The sequence below is a fragment of the Dreissena polymorpha genome, chromosome 6 (assembly GCF_020536995.1).
Source record: "Dreissena polymorpha isolate Duluth1 chromosome 6, UMN_Dpol_1.0, whole genome shotgun sequence".
NCBI lineage: Eukaryota > Metazoa > Mollusca > Bivalvia > Myida > Dreissenidae > Dreissena > Dreissena polymorpha.
In genome coordinates this window covers 73,153,443-73,172,751 of record NC_068360.1, presented here as the reverse complement: position 1 = coordinate 73,172,751, position 19,309 = coordinate 73,153,443, and the positions used below count along the sequence as shown (strand labels likewise).

General features: G+C 34.4%; 1 long non-coding RNA gene across 1 annotated transcript; it reads left to right on the top strand.

Moving 5' to 3' along the window:
• The first annotated feature begins 547 nt into the window (after positions 1-547).
• On the top strand, positions 548-5,383 carry LOC127836567 (uncharacterized). Its single transcript, XR_008028824.1, has 4 exons — positions 548-657; positions 1,028-1,153; positions 1,344-1,483; positions 2,340-5,383. It is a non-coding gene; the product is annotated as an uncharacterized LOC127836567 (long non-coding RNA).
• The last annotated feature ends 13,926 nt before the right edge of the window (positions 5,384-19,309 follow it).

The following is a 19,309-nucleotide window of genomic DNA, read 5'->3' as shown; positions in this document are numbered from 1 at the left end:
TTGGAACAGTGTCTTGTTGAATACTTCTTGTTTTCTAATTTATACTAGCGTATTCGCGAGGCCGAAGAATTTGATGCAACACAAGCCGCTAACGAGACACTTGCTGCTGGTAAGAAGACAAACTATAGTTTACTTTGCGTATTTGGTTTTTCGTTTGACTAAGAAAACTCCGGTAATATATAAAGGATATGTATTATGTGTATATTTGCCAAATGTAGTCATCATAACGCACAATATTAAAACAATAAACATATCAGCCAAAATGTACAGCAAGGGATCTAGTTCAATTTTCAGAAGATCGCTTTAGACCAATGTTGCTGCATTCTACTACAGGAGATAGCATAGCAACTACATCAACACAGTCTATATCAATGTAAGTTGTCCACGTATATAACTTCGAACATTACAAATAATCAATTCCGATTTATAAACAAAAGTAAATATTGCCTTCGTACTTTTGAAATGATAGTACATGCCTATGATATATGAATAAATTTGATAATATATTTTACATATTGCTATTGGCTATTACAGACTTTCCGAGAACGGAACAAACTGATCTTAACTCCAGGAACCATAGATGGGAGCACAGACGTTGATTTCCTATGGTTACTGCACGACTATAAACTTAAAACAGTCGTTGTACTTAATGAAAAGGTTTACTATGTTTTCATATCATTTTACACAATGTGAATTTTTACTGCAAATAAACATATTCGGACTGAGTATTTTTTGTCTCCTACATGTTTTACCGGAGGGGACTTCTGGTTTGCGCTCTGTGCGTCTGTCTGTGAGTCTGTCTGTGAGTCTGTCTGTCACACTTTTCTGGTACCTGCGATAACTTTAAAAGTTCTTAATGTTTTTTCATGAAACTTGCAACATGGATAGATGGCAATATGGACATTATGCACATCATTTCATGTTGTTCCTACGTCAAAAAATTCTGAAATACGAATTTCTGACAATGGTGGAGCCGGTAGGGAACCATATTGCTTGACAATAGCCTTGTTTAAATATATTATTTCAGATGGAATCCTATATTCCCGATCAAGGCAAAAATACTGTAACCGGACCATTCAGTGGGAAATTGGTTTCAAAAATCACACAAAGTCATTACGAAGAGCTAGTTGTAAAATACCAATATTACGCAGAGGTAGTAGGCTATAAACATAAATATTTAATTTTGTCTTAAACAAAAACAACATTTGTATATTTATTCATAAGTTTACATAAACAATTTACAACAAAATGCCTAAAACTATGCTGCAATATAAATATAACACGTTTTGCACTACTATTACGTTGAAATTGACCTATGTTAACATGTTGGTTATCTTTTTCAGCACGAAAGTTTTGATGTTCGATTTCTCCTCTTCTCGTCATGGCAAAAGAAGACAAAAGTGTGCAAGATATCATATATAATGCATTTGTTGATTGGTGCCCAAGACATAGCGACTGATTGTCCAATGGTTGCCCAGTGTCGGTAAGTGGTGTGTTTTACACATATTCATGTTTTTGTTCCCTACCGGTTTCACCGGAGGGGACTTATGGTTTGCGCTCTGTGCGTCTGTCTGTGCGTCTGTCTGTCTGTCTGTCTGTCTGTCTGTCTGTCTGTCTGTCTGTCTGTCTGTCTGTCTGTCTGTCTGTCTGTCTGTCTGTCTGTCTGTCTGTCTGTCTGTCTGTCTGTCTGTCTGTCTGTCTGTCTGTCTGTCTGTCTGTCTGTCTGTCTGTCACACTTTTCTTGATCCTGTTCTTTAAAAGTTCTTCATATTTTTTTTAAGAAACTTGAAACATGGATAGATGGCAAAATGGACATTACGCACGTCATTTCATTTTATTCCTACGTCAAAAATTATGATTGCTATGGCAACAAATAGACCAGAAATACTGCTGAAAATGGTGGTTTTCTGGATCCTGCGATAACTTTAAAAGTTCTTAATATTTTTTCATGAAACTTGAAACATGGATAGATGGCAAAATGGACATTATGCACGTCATTTCATTCTGTTAATACGTCAAATATTCTGGTTGCTATGGCAACAAATATATTTAAAAAATCTGGCAATTGTGGAATTTCTGACAATGGTGGAGCCGGTAGGGGACATATATTGCTTGGCAATAGTCTTGTTTTATTTGTCGTCAAAATTGACGTCAAAGTGGTACACTTATTACGACCGTTTAAACGTATTCAGTTCATGACACAATGTAATGGCCACATTTATATTGAGCATTTTAAAGATTCACAAATACAATTTCAAAGAATTAATTTTGTATTCAATTTAAAGTTTCCAAATAGTTATACTTGCTTGACCCAAGTTTGATTACAAGTCTTCTTTCAGTGACGGATACACCCGCAGTGGTCTGTTCGCGGTTTTGTGGTGTATTGTGGAGAGGATGAAACGGGACGGGGAAGTGGCCGTGGCTGAAAGCGTTAGGATGACCAAGCGTCGATGTCAACGAATTATTCCTAATCAGGTACATGTCTGTTTCTTGGCTTAAATTAAACAAGTGTATATTGAGGAAAATGAACACTGCTTTCTGGCGTTAACGGAATACTTTGAGGATTCGTGTTCATGCATAATATTGTACACACTCTGTTATGTGTTCCAATTCCAGGAGAAATATCGGTTTTGCAACGAGTTCGCAAAGCAATATGCGGATGGCTGCAATACATACGAAAATACAGACGATGGAATTAGGGGGGAAAAAAAATAACAACCTGCTTCTTTGCATAAAACCTTCGATGACGTACACGGACGGATGATGTAATCCCTATAGATGATCAAAATACTAATAATTGATATATACAAACTATTAACATTGATTGACATCAAAAAATGTTGGTATTAAATGGGAATTATTTTGAAACTGATGGTTTATAAAAATAATGAAAATTATGAAAAAGAGGATACAAGAAAAAAAAACAGAGTAGACCAAAAATCGACAATAGTTTGATAGTTTGATACCTTAATATGAATTATCAACAAAACATAAGATCCTTATCTTTTGAGATATTTTATGTGTATTAGCATAGTATATATGGTATGAGGACATTAGATGATAAATGCAACGATACAAAAACGTTTCATATTGTATTTCATGTGCGCAAAAATATAACTTAACATTCATAAAATTTCTCAGTTTCATTCGTTTTTATGAAAGTGAAATGATTTTTTGAACGAATCTGTTTTACACTTGTGTTATTCATACTTTGTGTTTTTATATTCAAGTGTTCCTTTTAAGATCTATGTTAAGAAAATATGTTGATTATCTTATAATCTTATATCAAGATCTATTGCCAAATGTTTTTTTATACGTTACCCTTGTTTATAAACAGTTTTGTTCGAATAGTCTATGCAATGCTATTTATTAACAATCATTGATTTGATATATTTTTATACACAGTCTCTTATTGAATCATTCCTTTTATAAAGTAAACTTGTATAAAAATCGTTCAAATATGCATTTATACTTTAACATTTTTAATAAGTAAAGCATCGTTGACCAATACTTGATATGTCATCTTTTTATTAATCAATTTTTATAGGTTTTATATCTCCTATCAATTGCAATACTAATATTGAGACATAGGCATGACGAAGTATATTTAATCTGATTTGGAGCATTCATTTGCTCTAATCAGCAGACACATTTGTTTAAAGCTTCCTGTTTGAAACTTAACTAATTTTAGAGTTGAAAACTGTATTGATCGTTGCGTTATGACACAAATTTGGGACATGGTCTTTGCAAGCGGTTGTAAAATAGACACTTCCGCGTGTAAATTACCATCTCCTATATTATGTTACTGAAGTTAAATGTGATAATGGCAGCTTATGAATAATATTAACCTTCAAATCAGGAAGAGAATAGTTCGTTGTTACATATATGGCTGATCTAATGATCAACTTGGCAATCTACGTATTTTGTACTGTGATAGCATAATTGTTAATATTATACATTAGCCATTTTTTTAAATAACCGTTCGCTTTTTTTGCCATCCAGACTTATAGGTATTTTCATTTTGAAGGATGCTGTCCATCTTATTTATGCGTATGCGATACATTCATAATTTATACTTGATTCAATACTTAATTAACATAAACTGTAATGCATACACACATGAATTTTCATTAAACGTGCAAATATTGTGTTTGTATAAAAGACAAACTCGGCATGCATTTTTAAAACCCAAAAGAAGGCATGTCGTAGTCGCTTCGTCCGTCAGAGGGTGGGTAGCTCTGTTGGGGTTGATATGGGTGCTCAATAGTCCGGAATCGTTTGCGCTGTCTCCAATAATGTTACTGTTCTACAAGTTAGGTGGATCTGGATATATTTGAGGCTGTATTTCCCATTCTGTGTCCATTACAAGTAACTCAACAATTAAATGTCAACGGTCTCCGATGTCTGGTTTTCACGTTTATGGATGGATTTTTTGATACAACTATAATAAATTGTCATTTCACATCGACCAATCAATTATCGAGTACAACTATTATATTTACTTCAATGTCAGTTCTAAAAGGTATTTTGATTTTACTGCTGTTAAGTAGTAAACGAATTGCGATAAAACTGCAATTTAAAAAAACGGGCAGCTAAAGGGTTAGGTAAAAACTTAGATCGAGAACGTTGATGAAAGCTAGTTTCTTGTTAAGATCTTATAAAGGATTTGTTATTTCAGAGTATAATGTCCAATAAGAAAGCAAAGAATTGTGTATAATACCCAAGGCCGTCGGTCAGATGTCAAGGCCATAGTTAAATGTCAAGTGACTTTTATTCAAGATTTCTAATATTATTTTAGGGGACTGATCATTATTATGAGGGAATGTACCACATATAAGAAATGTGTCTACTGCTGAAATGTGATTATGTGTATTAATGGCATATATTTGACTTGTGTTATTGTATTTCTATGCCACTCTCAGACACGATATGCTTCGTGGGCAAATATCACAAATTGTAGAAAGACTTGTTTTACTTTATATAAATTATCGTTTCTATCTAACATATTGTATATGCATAATTTGCATTTAATGTGGTTACATACCTTTATACTTATTTTGTTTTCTGTTTTAAACGCTTTCACGTGTATATTATATATCGGTAGCCGTATTAAATGAAGTATTTAGCTTTCGTAAAATGTAAGTGTTGTTGTGTATTATCCCAGTTGTTGATCAAATTCCTTATGTGGAAAATAACAAACCAGTGTTTGCGTTTGGTCAGAAAAAGAAAATGTTGGAGTGTTAATTGTTATCAAAAAATAAAATGTCGTTCTGATTGTACTTAATCAATTTTCTAGCGCCTCAAAAAGTGTTAATGCTGTGTGTTGTTCTTGTGTATCTTAACCATTGAGTAATTATATTGTAATTAAATCCTGTTATTGTTATCTTGCTTGTTATATAACAAAATTAAGATAAATATTAATTTCAAAGTGTATGTTAATGGACTAGTTCCGGGCTATAAGTTACAGGTTTGAGATCCCTTCAACCGGTTTTCCTCTAAAGTCTTTGCGTTGACTGTTCCAAGTCAGGGACCACAGCTTTAATTATGATCGTATATTAAATGAAGCATTGCACATATTCACGTGTAGTGTAAGGGCAATCAATCATTTGCCTTAAATAACAGACTACCAGATGTCGCCAGATGATGAAAGAGGTGCAGCCAGTCCGGGACTCGAACCCGGGAAATCCCGCTATCAAGACGATTGCTCAACCAAGCTAGCTAACCGGGTCGCTTAGACAGCTAATCACCAATCCCAGTAAAGGTCTACAATAACAATATGATAATGTTTCTGGAGTTTCGCTATATCTATACATTTAAGATAACACACAGTACTTATACCCGATTTCATCAGAAATGCAAACAGGCTGTGCTGTACAAAGAGCACTCATGTGAACATTATCAGCTGTCATGACAAAGTGTGATTGAGCAGTCACTTGAATATCATCCTTGATTGTGCTTGCTTTGCAGGTGATAGGACATTCGCGCGCAAATCTTGTTATACAAGGCCATAGAACTAAGGCAGGTGACATGGATAAAGATTGCTGTGTATAATGGCAACTGAAATATTGACTGAATAAGCAATAGAGCACAGTGATCGCTTGATCATATCCAGGGTGCTCGTCCTTATATATTGATCAGCTATACAATTGCACTGACATGCAAACCACACAAGAATGCGATCAATTTAGTCTCTCTCATTCCTGATGAGAACTTACTTCCACCTGCTTAACGGATGTTTCTTGTAGCTTAAAGACATTTCAATAGGCCGTATCTTATGGCAGTAATTACTCGAAAAACTAATTACAATACGTAAACCAGTAAGAGTAAGCCAAAAAATTAAAAACTTGTCAGTCTATTGCCTAAATGGCAGCTTTACCATTTGCGGGTTTAACGAAAATGCACCTTGTTTACGAACAATATGTTGCTGACGATGGTTTATCTGACCTGTTTTCAGTAATGTGATACATGAGCAATGTACAAGATTAAACGTGTTTTGGATGACGAAATGAATGTATGCAAACGTGCAATTTCGTACTCTTTTAAATGTGTATATTGTTATAAATCGACTTGAAATTGTTATTTATTGGACTTCTGATTGTGCTATCATGAATTCAAGTTTTTTTATGCATAGCACTAAATCAGCGATATCTTAGTCTGGCAAATATATCACCGGCCTTCCATGAATAACCACCTAAAACATTAACCTGACGATTAGCTAAATATTTGCACAGATCGCACCTACTGACACTGAATGCATAGCGTGCTGACGGCGGAAGAGATATTTACATCTGCATTGGCTGTTGAACCAACTCATTTATTGAAAAGGTTTTTAAACAAATAATAGCTGCAAGTCACACAATTATTGCACGTTGTTGAACGCATTCTTCGCGGTATTTGCACATGAATAGGATCGCCGTTTGCAATCGAGGACTACCTTTACAGATCCTGCTAACTGCGCATTTCAAATACTTGAAACATTACACCACAAGTTGTTGATACGAACAGCTCATTATTCAGTGTGCTTTTATTAGCTTCTATCTATTGAAATATTGTCCTTGGCCGAGTGCAATTTAAAGTGCTTATTCTTATGGTTTTGTTAATTCAAATGTAGATAAGTGCGTTATTTTTGGTTATTTTTCATATTTTGTATTTATGTATACCCATAAAATAATACAATGCCAATTAACGACATCTTTAATATTTAACAGCTATATACGATGTGTTTTTAGATTCTAAATGTTCGTAATAATATAATAATTGCTAACGTGGTTGCATTTAAGGGGACATAACCATATTGTAAAGTACTATATTTGAGTCTGCATTTATGTGCTCCTGATCACAATACGTTGTTATATTTTAAAGGGATATGTTCACAAATTGACGAAATTTAAATGGAGATTTATTTTTCCTTATTAACGATATAACAAATATTGAGTGAAAAAGCACAACCGTAAGATATCATGTAATGCATGTACCATTTTTGTTGATAAGAATTTATCAATTAAACGTGAAAAATAAAAAATAAATCAGCGTTCCGTATGTAAATCTGGCGTTTAAGGCGTCAGCTTTTGCCCCAGAATAACACTTTAACTGCTGTATTTTTCTATAACATTCTAGTTACTTTTTCGCTTGTTTTTTTTCTAAGTGAAGGTTTATCTCAGTATAAAGTATATATAAATATGAATCAATCAACTCATATTGATGTATTCAAGAAGCAGGGCGAGAAATAAGCCGAAAACGGGTCTTATGACATATGCGCACAGCGTACCTCCAGAGCAGCCAACGCTTTCGCGTAGTTTGGCCATGAGCTATCCTGTGTGATATGAAGTCTTTTCAATATTGTGTGATGTCATAATTATGACTACTCATCAGTGTATACGGATACAAACGTATTTATAAAGCAACACTTTCGGATATGTCATAAGGCTGATTTTCGCATGACGCGGCTTAAATGACACTAACTCGTTAGAGAAAGGACCTAGTTCGCATAATACAACTTCCTGCACGGCCACATATTTCCAACATAAAACTAGTTACTATTTTCTAACAGTATCAGTATTATTATGTCCTCTAACTTATTCCGGTCTATTTTAAATTTAAGGTTACAATACATAAGGTCAGAACACAAAAAATCGATGATTGTTTTCTACATAGAATAATAAATCGGCCATCACGTAATATATTGTCAAAAACTAATCAACTTATTCAAAAAAAACTTTCTTTTTTTCATGTATATATATGTTTGACTTTAATATGTAAAATTTCTATGAATTCGTAGAAACGAAACGACATAATGTGAGAGCTCATTAAATGCCATATTGCTCTCATAATTTCTTCATACTTGTAGCATGTTGTTCCTAGTTGTTCCGATATCATAACTGCAAGTACAAGACGGAATCGATTGGATGCTATCACAGATGATTAAATCATTAATAGTGTACATGTAATAGGAATCGTGACTGCGACGGCAGACCGCCCATCAACATCACTGTTATGTCTAGACGGCGTTGAATGGCAAATATCGCAGCGATCGTTGTAATGCAGAAACCGCAGAAAAGAGTAAATATTAACATTCTATGACTGAATTGTTTTGTAAAAATAATGAAAAGAAATACGCATTTACCTACGTCATGGTTCTTGTTTGATTTTTTATGTTTTCCTGTTGAGCGTAGACTTAAATCTTTTCTGTAAATCAAGTTTTTAAATCGGGGGTACCGTTTATTGTTTTCAACACACGGTGATTTTTCACAGATTCTTATAAAATTGAATATTGTTCAATATCATACAGTTATCAATGGTATCGAATCAAAGATACAAGCAAATCACAATTTCAAATAATAATATTGACGTTTTGATTCGTATTATAGAAATACAAATGATTAATACTATCCAAAATAAATATGTACATGACTAACATCGATTTGATTAAATGATAATGTTTGATATTTTTTCACTTGAAGTTTTATCTTCAATAATAAACCATGCACGAGTAGTTAATGAGTATAAAATGCTCACTCATGGTAGTCTGTGGTACTTTCTGCCCAGATCGACGTTGAATGCAACTACTTCCTATTAAATCAATAGGAATTATTTGCATTCAACGTCGATCTGGGCAGAAAGTACTTTGCAAACTCGTACTTGCAAACTCGTCACAGTGATCTCCCTTGCTGCGTTCCTTTGTCTTATGCCGAAGCAAGTCGATCGTTTGAAGTTAACGAAAATTTGCAAAATATGTATTAGCACTTTTGCCTTTTATTTCTATACCTATGAACTTGTTACAAAAAGATGTGTTTAAAAATTAAATTATTGTAAGTTGTGTGTTCACTTCACAAAATGAAATACGTCTGAATTCCAACAAAAAAAGTGAAAGTAGCAAACATTTGGAAATAGTACATGATCGTGTAATATTCTAAATGTCGCATCTTTTCAATTAGCCTGTATCAAAAACTGTTCTTATCTTTATCAAACAATATTAATATATGCATGTGAATATAGTATTCTTGTAAACACTCTCATAATTGTTCATGTATTTCTGTTAGGCTATGACTATTGCGCTATAAAAGAATGTCACTGACCGAGAGGCTTTGTAAAAATGTGTACATCTGATAAAACACCAAATGTTAAATCGATAAAAGCGGTTACATATTATATATATATATATATAATAATAGTAAGTCATCTTACTCATAATATATATATATATATATATATATATATATATATATATATATATATATATATATATATATATATATATATATATATATATATATATATATATATATAAAGAGAGAGAGAGAGAGAGAGAGAGAGAGAGAGAGAGAGAGAAGAGGAAGGGAGGGAGGGAGGGAGGGAGGGAGGGAGGGAGGGAGGGAGGGAGGGAGGGAGGAGGGAGGGAGGGAGGGAGGGAGGGAGGGAGGCAGGCAGGGAGGGAGGGAGGGAGGGAGGGAGGGAGGGAGGGAGGGAGGGAGGGAGGGAGGGAGGGAGGGAGGGAGGGAGGGAGGGAGGGAGGGAGGGAGGGAGGGAGAGAAAGAGTAAAAAGGTGCATGGTATGGTTTGTTGATGTATGGTGCAAATGTAACGAACACTTACAGGGAGGGAGGGAGGGAGGGAGTAAAAAAGGTGCATGGTATGGTTTGTTGATTTATGGTGAAAATGTGACGAACACTTTCATTTCGTTATACATGTTGGACTATAATGTAATACTCATACGGATTTGTTTATCATTAATGTTTTACTTATAATTTTGTTATTCATTTGAATATATTCCGATGGTGTTTTTATTTATTTTTTTTCTTCTGAATTAAGTGACCTTGAAAAAGCATTGATCTATGACATGCACGGTATGTAAAATAAAATAAAATAAATAAATTGTTCTGCCTGATAATAGTTTAGGGTCTATGTTCATGTGTAAGAGACAAACGCACACAAACATACAACAAATACGTGAAATACCATTCTTCTCTTCGTTTAAGATAACTTACTATTCATCAAGTTTATCAATTTAAGTTAAACGCCATATACTCTCAACACAAACATACTTTAACAATTATGAACATTTGAAAATCCATTCAAATTCCGGTATATGTATTAAACATCAATATCAATTGAACAATTTGAAATTGTTCAATACTTCGTTAATAACCGAACTATCAACAAAGTTGAGAATCATTTCTCAATCGTAGATCTGTCATTGATGAACGTTCCTCTCCTCGCTAAGCGGGGAGTTGAAGGATGGGGGCATATTCTGAGTATAAAACACTATTTGATACTATTATGTGATTGACAATTAATAAAAATAATAATGAATATAACATTATTGTACTCGTACCAAGTAGTAAATCGTGTTGAAACTTTCATTATCAGTAGTTGGTTATGTCACCAGTGGGGCTGGAGTTCTATATGGACACCCTGCGGGATGCCATTTTGCAATTATTATAACCCGCAAGATATAGGACATACTCATTTGTAAACATTGCAATTTGTATCCACCAAGTGGCTAGCACTTCAATTTATTTGTGGCGTAAAATTCTGTGAGTACAGGTGGTTGAATTTCTTAATTCCACTCATTTTGGTTAATCAGTATTACTTTATTAATAAACAAGTATAGTTTAGGGGTTTTGAGCTCTCCGCTGCCATTGTTTGGGGCTCCTTCAGGATAACACCGCAATGACGCATTGGGCTCACAACCCATCTCTTAACGTAAACAGTATAGCAAAAGGCTAACTGCACGGGGCGAGTTTTGGATGGTTGGTTGCGTGCATGGTTGGTTGGTTACCCAGACTTGCAGGGGTCAGGTAGATTAGATCTTCCCGGCACTACAACCTGTTGGTAAAGTTTGGTGGTTACTGGTACCGCAGTAGCAGCCAGCCTGCAATTGTGTTTACCGGCGTGTGGTGTCATTGTTACTGGTAAATGGTATAACTGGTGAGATAAATGGGTTACCGGTAAAGGTTGGTGTATGCCAGAGGGTTATATAGTGTGGCTGCCTGAGGGTTATATAGTGGGTCACTGGCACATGTATACATACGCGGTTACGCTCCGTGCAAGTACAAATTACATGTAGTAACCATCACGTCTATGAAATTATTATAAAACACACCAAGTGCTCACAGGGTTTTGCGCCACATACTGCGGCCTTAACGCCAATACTTATCCCAGGCTTTGGATAACTTTGACATACAATGATTAATTCAATGTATGGTAAGTTTTAACATAGAAATAAAGACAATCCACGTATATTCTGGCTATTTATTGTATACCATGAAATAAAACAAATTATTCATATCTATAAGGAATAATTTCCATTTCTTTTTGAATACAAAACGGGTCAGGTTGTTCGCTTCCTCGTATCAAGGGACGCTGACAGGTTGCTAACGCCGAGCTTCTCCGAATTTGCGCACGTGACATTTTCTTAAATTCTACTTCCTTTTCCGTCGAGACGGAATTCAGTTCAGACAAACTTTAAAACTTTTCCCACCCATTCCCGTCCAATAGATAATTAACCATGCTAGTGTTCCCACGTGTTGATTGCAGTTCCATGACAAGCTATAGCCCATGAAGATCTTAAGGGAACTACTGTATCAACATAATAATATGTTAATTCTGAAGATACTGCTTTTGTCCTGTGTATTTTCAGTTATACGAGTCATTAGGATTCCACGTGTAGGCGCATGGGTTTTGCAGTAAACAAGCGACGAGCCGAGACACATACCGTAATTACTCTATGTTTTCGGACACTTAAAAATAATTAATTTCTTTCGTGTCGGAAAACTTAGATACAAAAAATATTCACAAAATACAGTTGTCCGAAAACTTAGAGTCGAAAATTGAAGTGTCCAAAAATAGCATCAATTGTATCAACGAATACCGGTAATAGCACGCGCTTGTAAAATACCATGCCGTAGTATAAATTAGTTATATATGTTTGCAATGCATTTTTAATAATTTTAAATGCTGAATTTATTTGACAGAAAGTTACTACAAGGTTGTACTTTGACCAACGAGTTCAAAGATGAGCAAGTGATGTACCGATAATCGCTAGTATGAACCTGTAATTAACGCGATAAAAAAGCAATATATGAATTCTTTGTTTGTTCATTTCCGATAGTTGTTGTCTAACACCTTCCATCACACTTTGAAGCGTTTAGTATTTGTCACAGTTATTTAATGAGAAGCTGTTGTACCATTGCGGTTGATAATTGAACTGTTAATTGGCACTACCCCTGGTAATTGTCACAGCGCTTATGCTATCGAGCGAAACAATTGTTTAATACCGGTTTACAAGGTAATTTACACAATAACGCAAATGTAATGGCCCGTTGCCCTCAGGCATGCACCTGCCATGTTTTATGATGTTAATCTGGTTGTAAAACCCCAGAATCGAAGTGTCATTAGATATCGAAAACAGGACCGACATTTGGTAAAATAGCGCTGGTAAATATACTGTCCAAAAACTTAGATACATTAATTATGGTCGAAAACTCGTGTGTCCAAAAATTAAGAGTCACGAAAAATAATTATTTTTGCTAAAAAATGGGTTTCCGAAAACTTAGAGTGTCCGAAAACATAGAGTTATAACGTTAGCCAGCAACTGCCAAAACACAGCCATCATTACATAACGGGCGTACATCGGGACTCGAATCTTCCAAGTCGATGCTTCCCAGTCGTGACCACATCCAAAACGGCGTGCAACACTCCAGTAACATGGGAACGATAATCACTTGAAACATAGTGTAACAAACGACATTAACACTTAAATCTCCAGATAGTGGAGGGCAAACCATGTGACTTTGGCATATATATTTTCAGTGCAAACACTACTATTTGTTGTTGAATCAAGCAAGAACTCTTTAGATATTACATTTGTATTTAGCATGATCGTTGATATTTATTTTACTGTCGTGGTTTTTGTGCGTAAAATTCTGTGAGTACAGGTTGTTGAATTTCTCAATTCCACTCATTTTGGTTAATCAGTATAAATTAATAAATAAACAAGTATATTCTAGGGGTTTTGAGCTCTCCGCTGCAATTGTTTGGGGCTCCTTTGGGACAACACCTCAATGACGCATTGGGCTCACAACCCATCTCTTAACGTAAACATTATAGCAAAAGGCTAACTGCACGGGGCGAGTTTTGGATGGTTGGTTGCGTGCATGGTTGGTTGGTTACCCAGACTTGCAGGGGTCAGGTAGATTAGATCTTCCCGGCACTACACCCTGTTGGTAAAGTTTGGTGGTTACTGGCACCGCAGAAGAAGCCAGCGTGTAATTGTTTTTACCGGCGTGTGGTGTCATGGTTACTGGCAAATGGTATAACTGGTGAGATATATGGGTTACCGGTAAAGGTTGGTGTATGCCAGAGGGTTATATAGTGTGGCTGCCTGAGGGTTATATAGTGGGTCACTGGCACAGGTATACATACGCGGTTACGCTCCGTGCAAGTACAAATTAGTAACCATCACGTCTAGGAAATTATTATTAAACACACCAAGTGCTCACAAGGTTTTGCGCCACATACTGCGGCCTTGATGACAATACTTATCCCAGGCTTTTGATAACTTTGACATACAATGATTAATTGAATGTTTGGTTAGTTTCAACATAGAAATAAAGACAATCCACGTATATTCTGACTATTTTTTTATTGTATATCATAAAATAAATTATAAAATATGTTTAATAATGCATAACATTATAAAATTGAATGAATTAATTTAATAGGTGAATCAGTGCACTCAATATGTACGTATTGTCTCCTGGTATTCCACTTTGAGCTACAGATATTGAAATACAGACAATATTTTGAAACGGTGTGATAAAAAAATCAGAATACCTGCCAAGTGATTTTGTTTATCACGGGGCTACAACACAACACCAAGCACGCGTATCAACTTATAATATGTATGTATTTAATAGGTAACGAAGCCAGTCTATCTGTCGCGGCTGCAGTGGGAGGTGCTGTAGGCGGAGCTCTTATGATAGTCATCTAAGTGGGTCTTTGGAACAAGTTTTAACCTATGTAAGTTCTGGATCAACAGTTGATATTATTGTGTAGCATAATTGATACAAATATATCGGGTAAATAGTGAGAAATATGCTTAAATTGAAATACATACCCAGTTCGGTTACTTCTAATGTAATGAAATCACTGGTACCATGCTGCGATCAAAATGTGGATCAATCAAATGCTGAGATTTACATATTTCACTCCTCAATCGCTTACATAAATGTACAAATAAATGTACAGATAATATACTTTTGGATAGACCACTTTTGGAGCGTCGCATCATTCTTAAATAAAACATATTAAGTAGTGATAAAATCTAAATAAATAAGTAATACATGTGACAACGTTTTCTATGGAATCAGCATTTTGTGTGCGTCGAATTTAGTGTACTGTCATTCGCTTTAAGAAAATCCTGACGCTGGTGCTAACTACGATGACTTATTCAAATGACAGTAAGTAGCCTTTTGTATCGTTCTCTAGCATTGAATTAATGCTACCCTTTCTGTAAATTATTCTCCAGAATAATATACTTGATTGTAAGCAATAATAAGTATCGTGATATTGTTTGCTCCAGAACAAACGTCTCTGTTGTCAATGCCAACTCCAAATATGAAGAATACAGAGTCAGTATGATCGTGAATACGCTTATACGTGTTATTTATGTTGTTTAAGTATGAACGCTGTGTCCAAGCGGTTTGGATAAAAAATCTAATGAAAGTACTCCTTGTCACATGTTATTTAGTAAAATACGTAGACTATCGAAAGTGTTAAACTTATACATATTTCTTGGAGATTCGTTTGTTCATACTATAAAAAAATTAATTAAGACTAATTATATAATGCCCGTAAAGCCCACGAATAAACATAAAGCAAAACAGTATATAGGACGGTTAAGAAATAGAGTCAGCGCCTATTGAACAGAACAAAAGCGGGATTTTTAAACCGCTTGAGAACTATCGGAACCGCATGCAATGAATTTCAATCATTGTTTATTTCAGAATCCCAGTATATAAACCAGTACGAGACACTCGCTGAAACCTCGTTTCATCAGTATTGGTTCAGACCAAGTGGCGAAACAGAGTGGAATAGTGTTGTTAACCGTGAATCTTAAGTTTCAGAGAATGATTGTGCAGAGGGGAGAAAAGACAAATTCTAGGTTAATTAAGTATTATCGAAGACTGAAAATTAAACAAAGTAACGTATTTTTGTTGCATAAGTAAAATTTATAAAATGAACAGTTGCATATATATTTAAGACTTTTTTTATAAACTGTAAATTTATAACAACGGGCCTTTTATCCGCTGATATTATTACATGTGACTCAATCAATTATAAGTCAGAGAACGCATATAATTATATGAAACCAATGTTAAGTTGACTCTTTTGTTATTCAACCTTTGTCAAAAATATGCTACGGTCTTGTATAATTTCTTTCTTACACAAATTTAAGAACACGACAATAGCGGAAACTTTATTTCACGATCATTCGGTTATATCACCTTGCGGCATACAGGATAACAATGTAAAGAGCAGTGTAGACTAGTAATACAAACGTATCATGTATAAATAGTAATTTATGTTGATCTGTTATACGAGAAAGAAAATAAATTTTATCATAAATAAATATTATAATATGCTGTTCAACTCATGTTTTGATATACATCAAAAACAGTTAACTTTATCGTTATATTGTCTTTTATACTCTTAATGCTCATACACCATAAGCATCGTATATTGAGCACAGTGCATATATAATATGAAGTTCTAGTTACATATGAAATCCATAAATTTATTTTAAAAGTTTATAAAACGTGAATTTATTACAAATCATTTGATAGTTAATATTTTCAGATTTAATTTCATGAATGCATTCAATATGAATTTACTTTTCAACTTGAACGAAAACATTACAAATATGCACCTTTCTCTTAACTACAGATTCAATTTTCGTCAACAGTTATCTACTGCAAGTTTGGATGCGCTACTCAGACGGTGTGTCAATTGAAACTTGACATGAAAATTGAAACTTATATAAATGGGGGATTCCATATAATTTTAAATTACTGCGTGATTTTGTACAAACATGAAAACAGGGCGTTTGTTAACCTCTTCATATCCTTTTACAGTGTAATGCAAGACACAAATTGCAGATTCAATGTACACACCTAATGGAACACTAGCAATACTGATATTGAAGTCTGATCATATTTGTTATGCCTAGCATATTCAATTAACATAATTGTGCTTAAGTAACTTCCAATCACAAGGAGCACGTGTACGGTTCGAATCCCTAGTACAAATAAAACATGAATGATCGTTAAAATGGTTGTTTAAGCTGGTTGTATAATAAACACATGTATAAAAACATAATAAATCATGTCTAGACTCATCTTCTAATAAAACTTTAACACTTTAAACTGGTGGTATTGATAAATCCAAGTTTTGAATCGTGTAAAAATGGTCGTTATAATACCCGTTCACGTAGCAATATGTAGATATTATGTGAATCAAATGAAACATATCGTTCGTGATAAAAAAAACTATAATAAACCAATCATAATTTCATAAAGATATCGAAAGTCATGAATAAATATATGTTGTATTTATCTATTCCCGGTTATAAACGTCCTTTTTTTTAATAATAAATTTCGATGATTTCCTTCAATTAACAAAATATGTATATAGTCTGAAATTCAAAATGGTATAATCGCTAATAAACCTGTTTCGTAAATGATAGTACAATTTAGTTTAACGAATGCTGGTTAAGGAATGTAGACGCTGCATTCTGAATGAATAATAAAAATGTTTATATGAGAAAAAATAAACTCTCAATAAAATGTTGAAGTATGCATAGTACATATGTTTAACAACATTAATTCAAATATCGATTATGTAAAGGTAACAGACACTGAACATTGTTATTTAATATATTGCATTATGTGAATTCAAGTGATTATGTCCTATAATTATCATTGGGGTTACCATTCCAGGAACAAAATCAAACGATGTTTATGGTTCCAATAATCAAACATTTACATAGGCGTGTTAGTCTCTCTCAATTGTGCAATCATTTACTCATCTTTCAGCGACACGGCTCTAAACATTGTTATCATGTATGCCGCAAGGTTAGATTACCGAAAGATCGTGAAATAATTTTTTCTGCGAGTGTTATGTACTGAAATATGTGTAAGAAAGATATTATAACACACTGTAGCATATTTTTGATAAGAGTGTAATAAAAAAAGAATCAACTTAACAGTGGATTCATGTATTTTTTCCGACGTTTATGCTTTTAACGCTTTCTTAAACTTTTTTTGCGAATACATTATATGCATATTATAAGATATATCGTTGTTCACTATGATATTTCCCTTGATATAAATTATAACTATTTTGCCTTGTCTATAATATGCGTTCTCTGACGTATCATTTATTGCGTCAGTTGTAATAATATCAGCGGATAAAAGGCCTGCTGGTCTTGGTAAACACTTTCAGCACAACAGACAACACGTTGACACGAATATGCCACTCTAAATTGTGTAAGGGGTGCGCCAAATACGTGTTTGAACTAGGCATAAACAATCTTTGTGAATTATTCCGCTTACAAATAAACCGATATATTCGTAAATATTGGTCAGTGCTATTTTTGTGGAATAAACATAATTTAACCCAATAGCTTCATACGTGTACATTTCTTTAAAAGTATAATAATCCCAAACTATATATACCCCTCGTGTTCCACGAACTGCACATTTGATAATAGGTATGTGTACACAAACGATTACGTATGTATATTTGTTCATGGGTATATAATGTAAGATCGCACAAAGACACAATAGTTTACCAGTTTTCCTGTTATGATCGGATTCTATGTTCGGCATTAAACGAGTATATATTTTGTTCACTTTTCTTGAAGATAATTAAGCGTTATTTAATCAAAAAGGATTTGCATTGTGCTCAATATCAGATGCTTATGGTGTATTAGTATTAAGAGTCTGAATTAAATTATTCACGTTTCTAAATTGGTTCTATTTGTAAGTTTCGGTATTGATCATACTTGTTCGTTTTACGATTTGATTTGGCGGGAAATTAGCTCGTGCATTGCAAGGTTTCGTGGCGTTATAAAGGTGTATAGAGGCGTTTTTGTCACTCGAGGTTTTATTGGCAGCAAAAAAAGGTCGTTTTAGACTTGCCGTCTGATTTGTATGAATATATAAATTTGCACTATTCACTTGCCACACATGTGCATGTTAAGTATACATAATGACATGCCCTTCATCATTGCATTAGTATCGTTTCAGTTCTTTAGACATCTGAACAAGGATGTTACAACGTTTACAGTCGGCTCGAGGCTAATCAACTGAAGTCATGTGCTCTGCAATTGGCGGAATGACAAGTTATGTGCTCTACAATTGGCGGTAAGCCAAGTTATGTGCTCTGCAATTGGTGGAATCCCAAGTTATGTGCTCTGCAATCGACGGAATGCTAAGTGGTGTGCTCTGCAATTGGCGGAATGCCAGGTTATGTGCTCTGCAATTGGCGGAATGCCAAGTTATGAGTAGTTTGGTTTGTAACCTTAATGGTGGACGCGAAAAAGTGGCGAGTGTGTTAAATGGAGTTAAATTCATGTTACAGAAAGCTAGGATAGACAAAGAGAGTTTAGTGAGACCACAAAACGCCGGTAACGAAAAATCTATGTTGAAACTTTTATTTTTCCACTAAAGAATGTGTTTGAAACAGTAAACAAGTTTTCAATAGGCGAGGTATGGGCGCCGCCATATTGTTTTTTTGTATACACAGC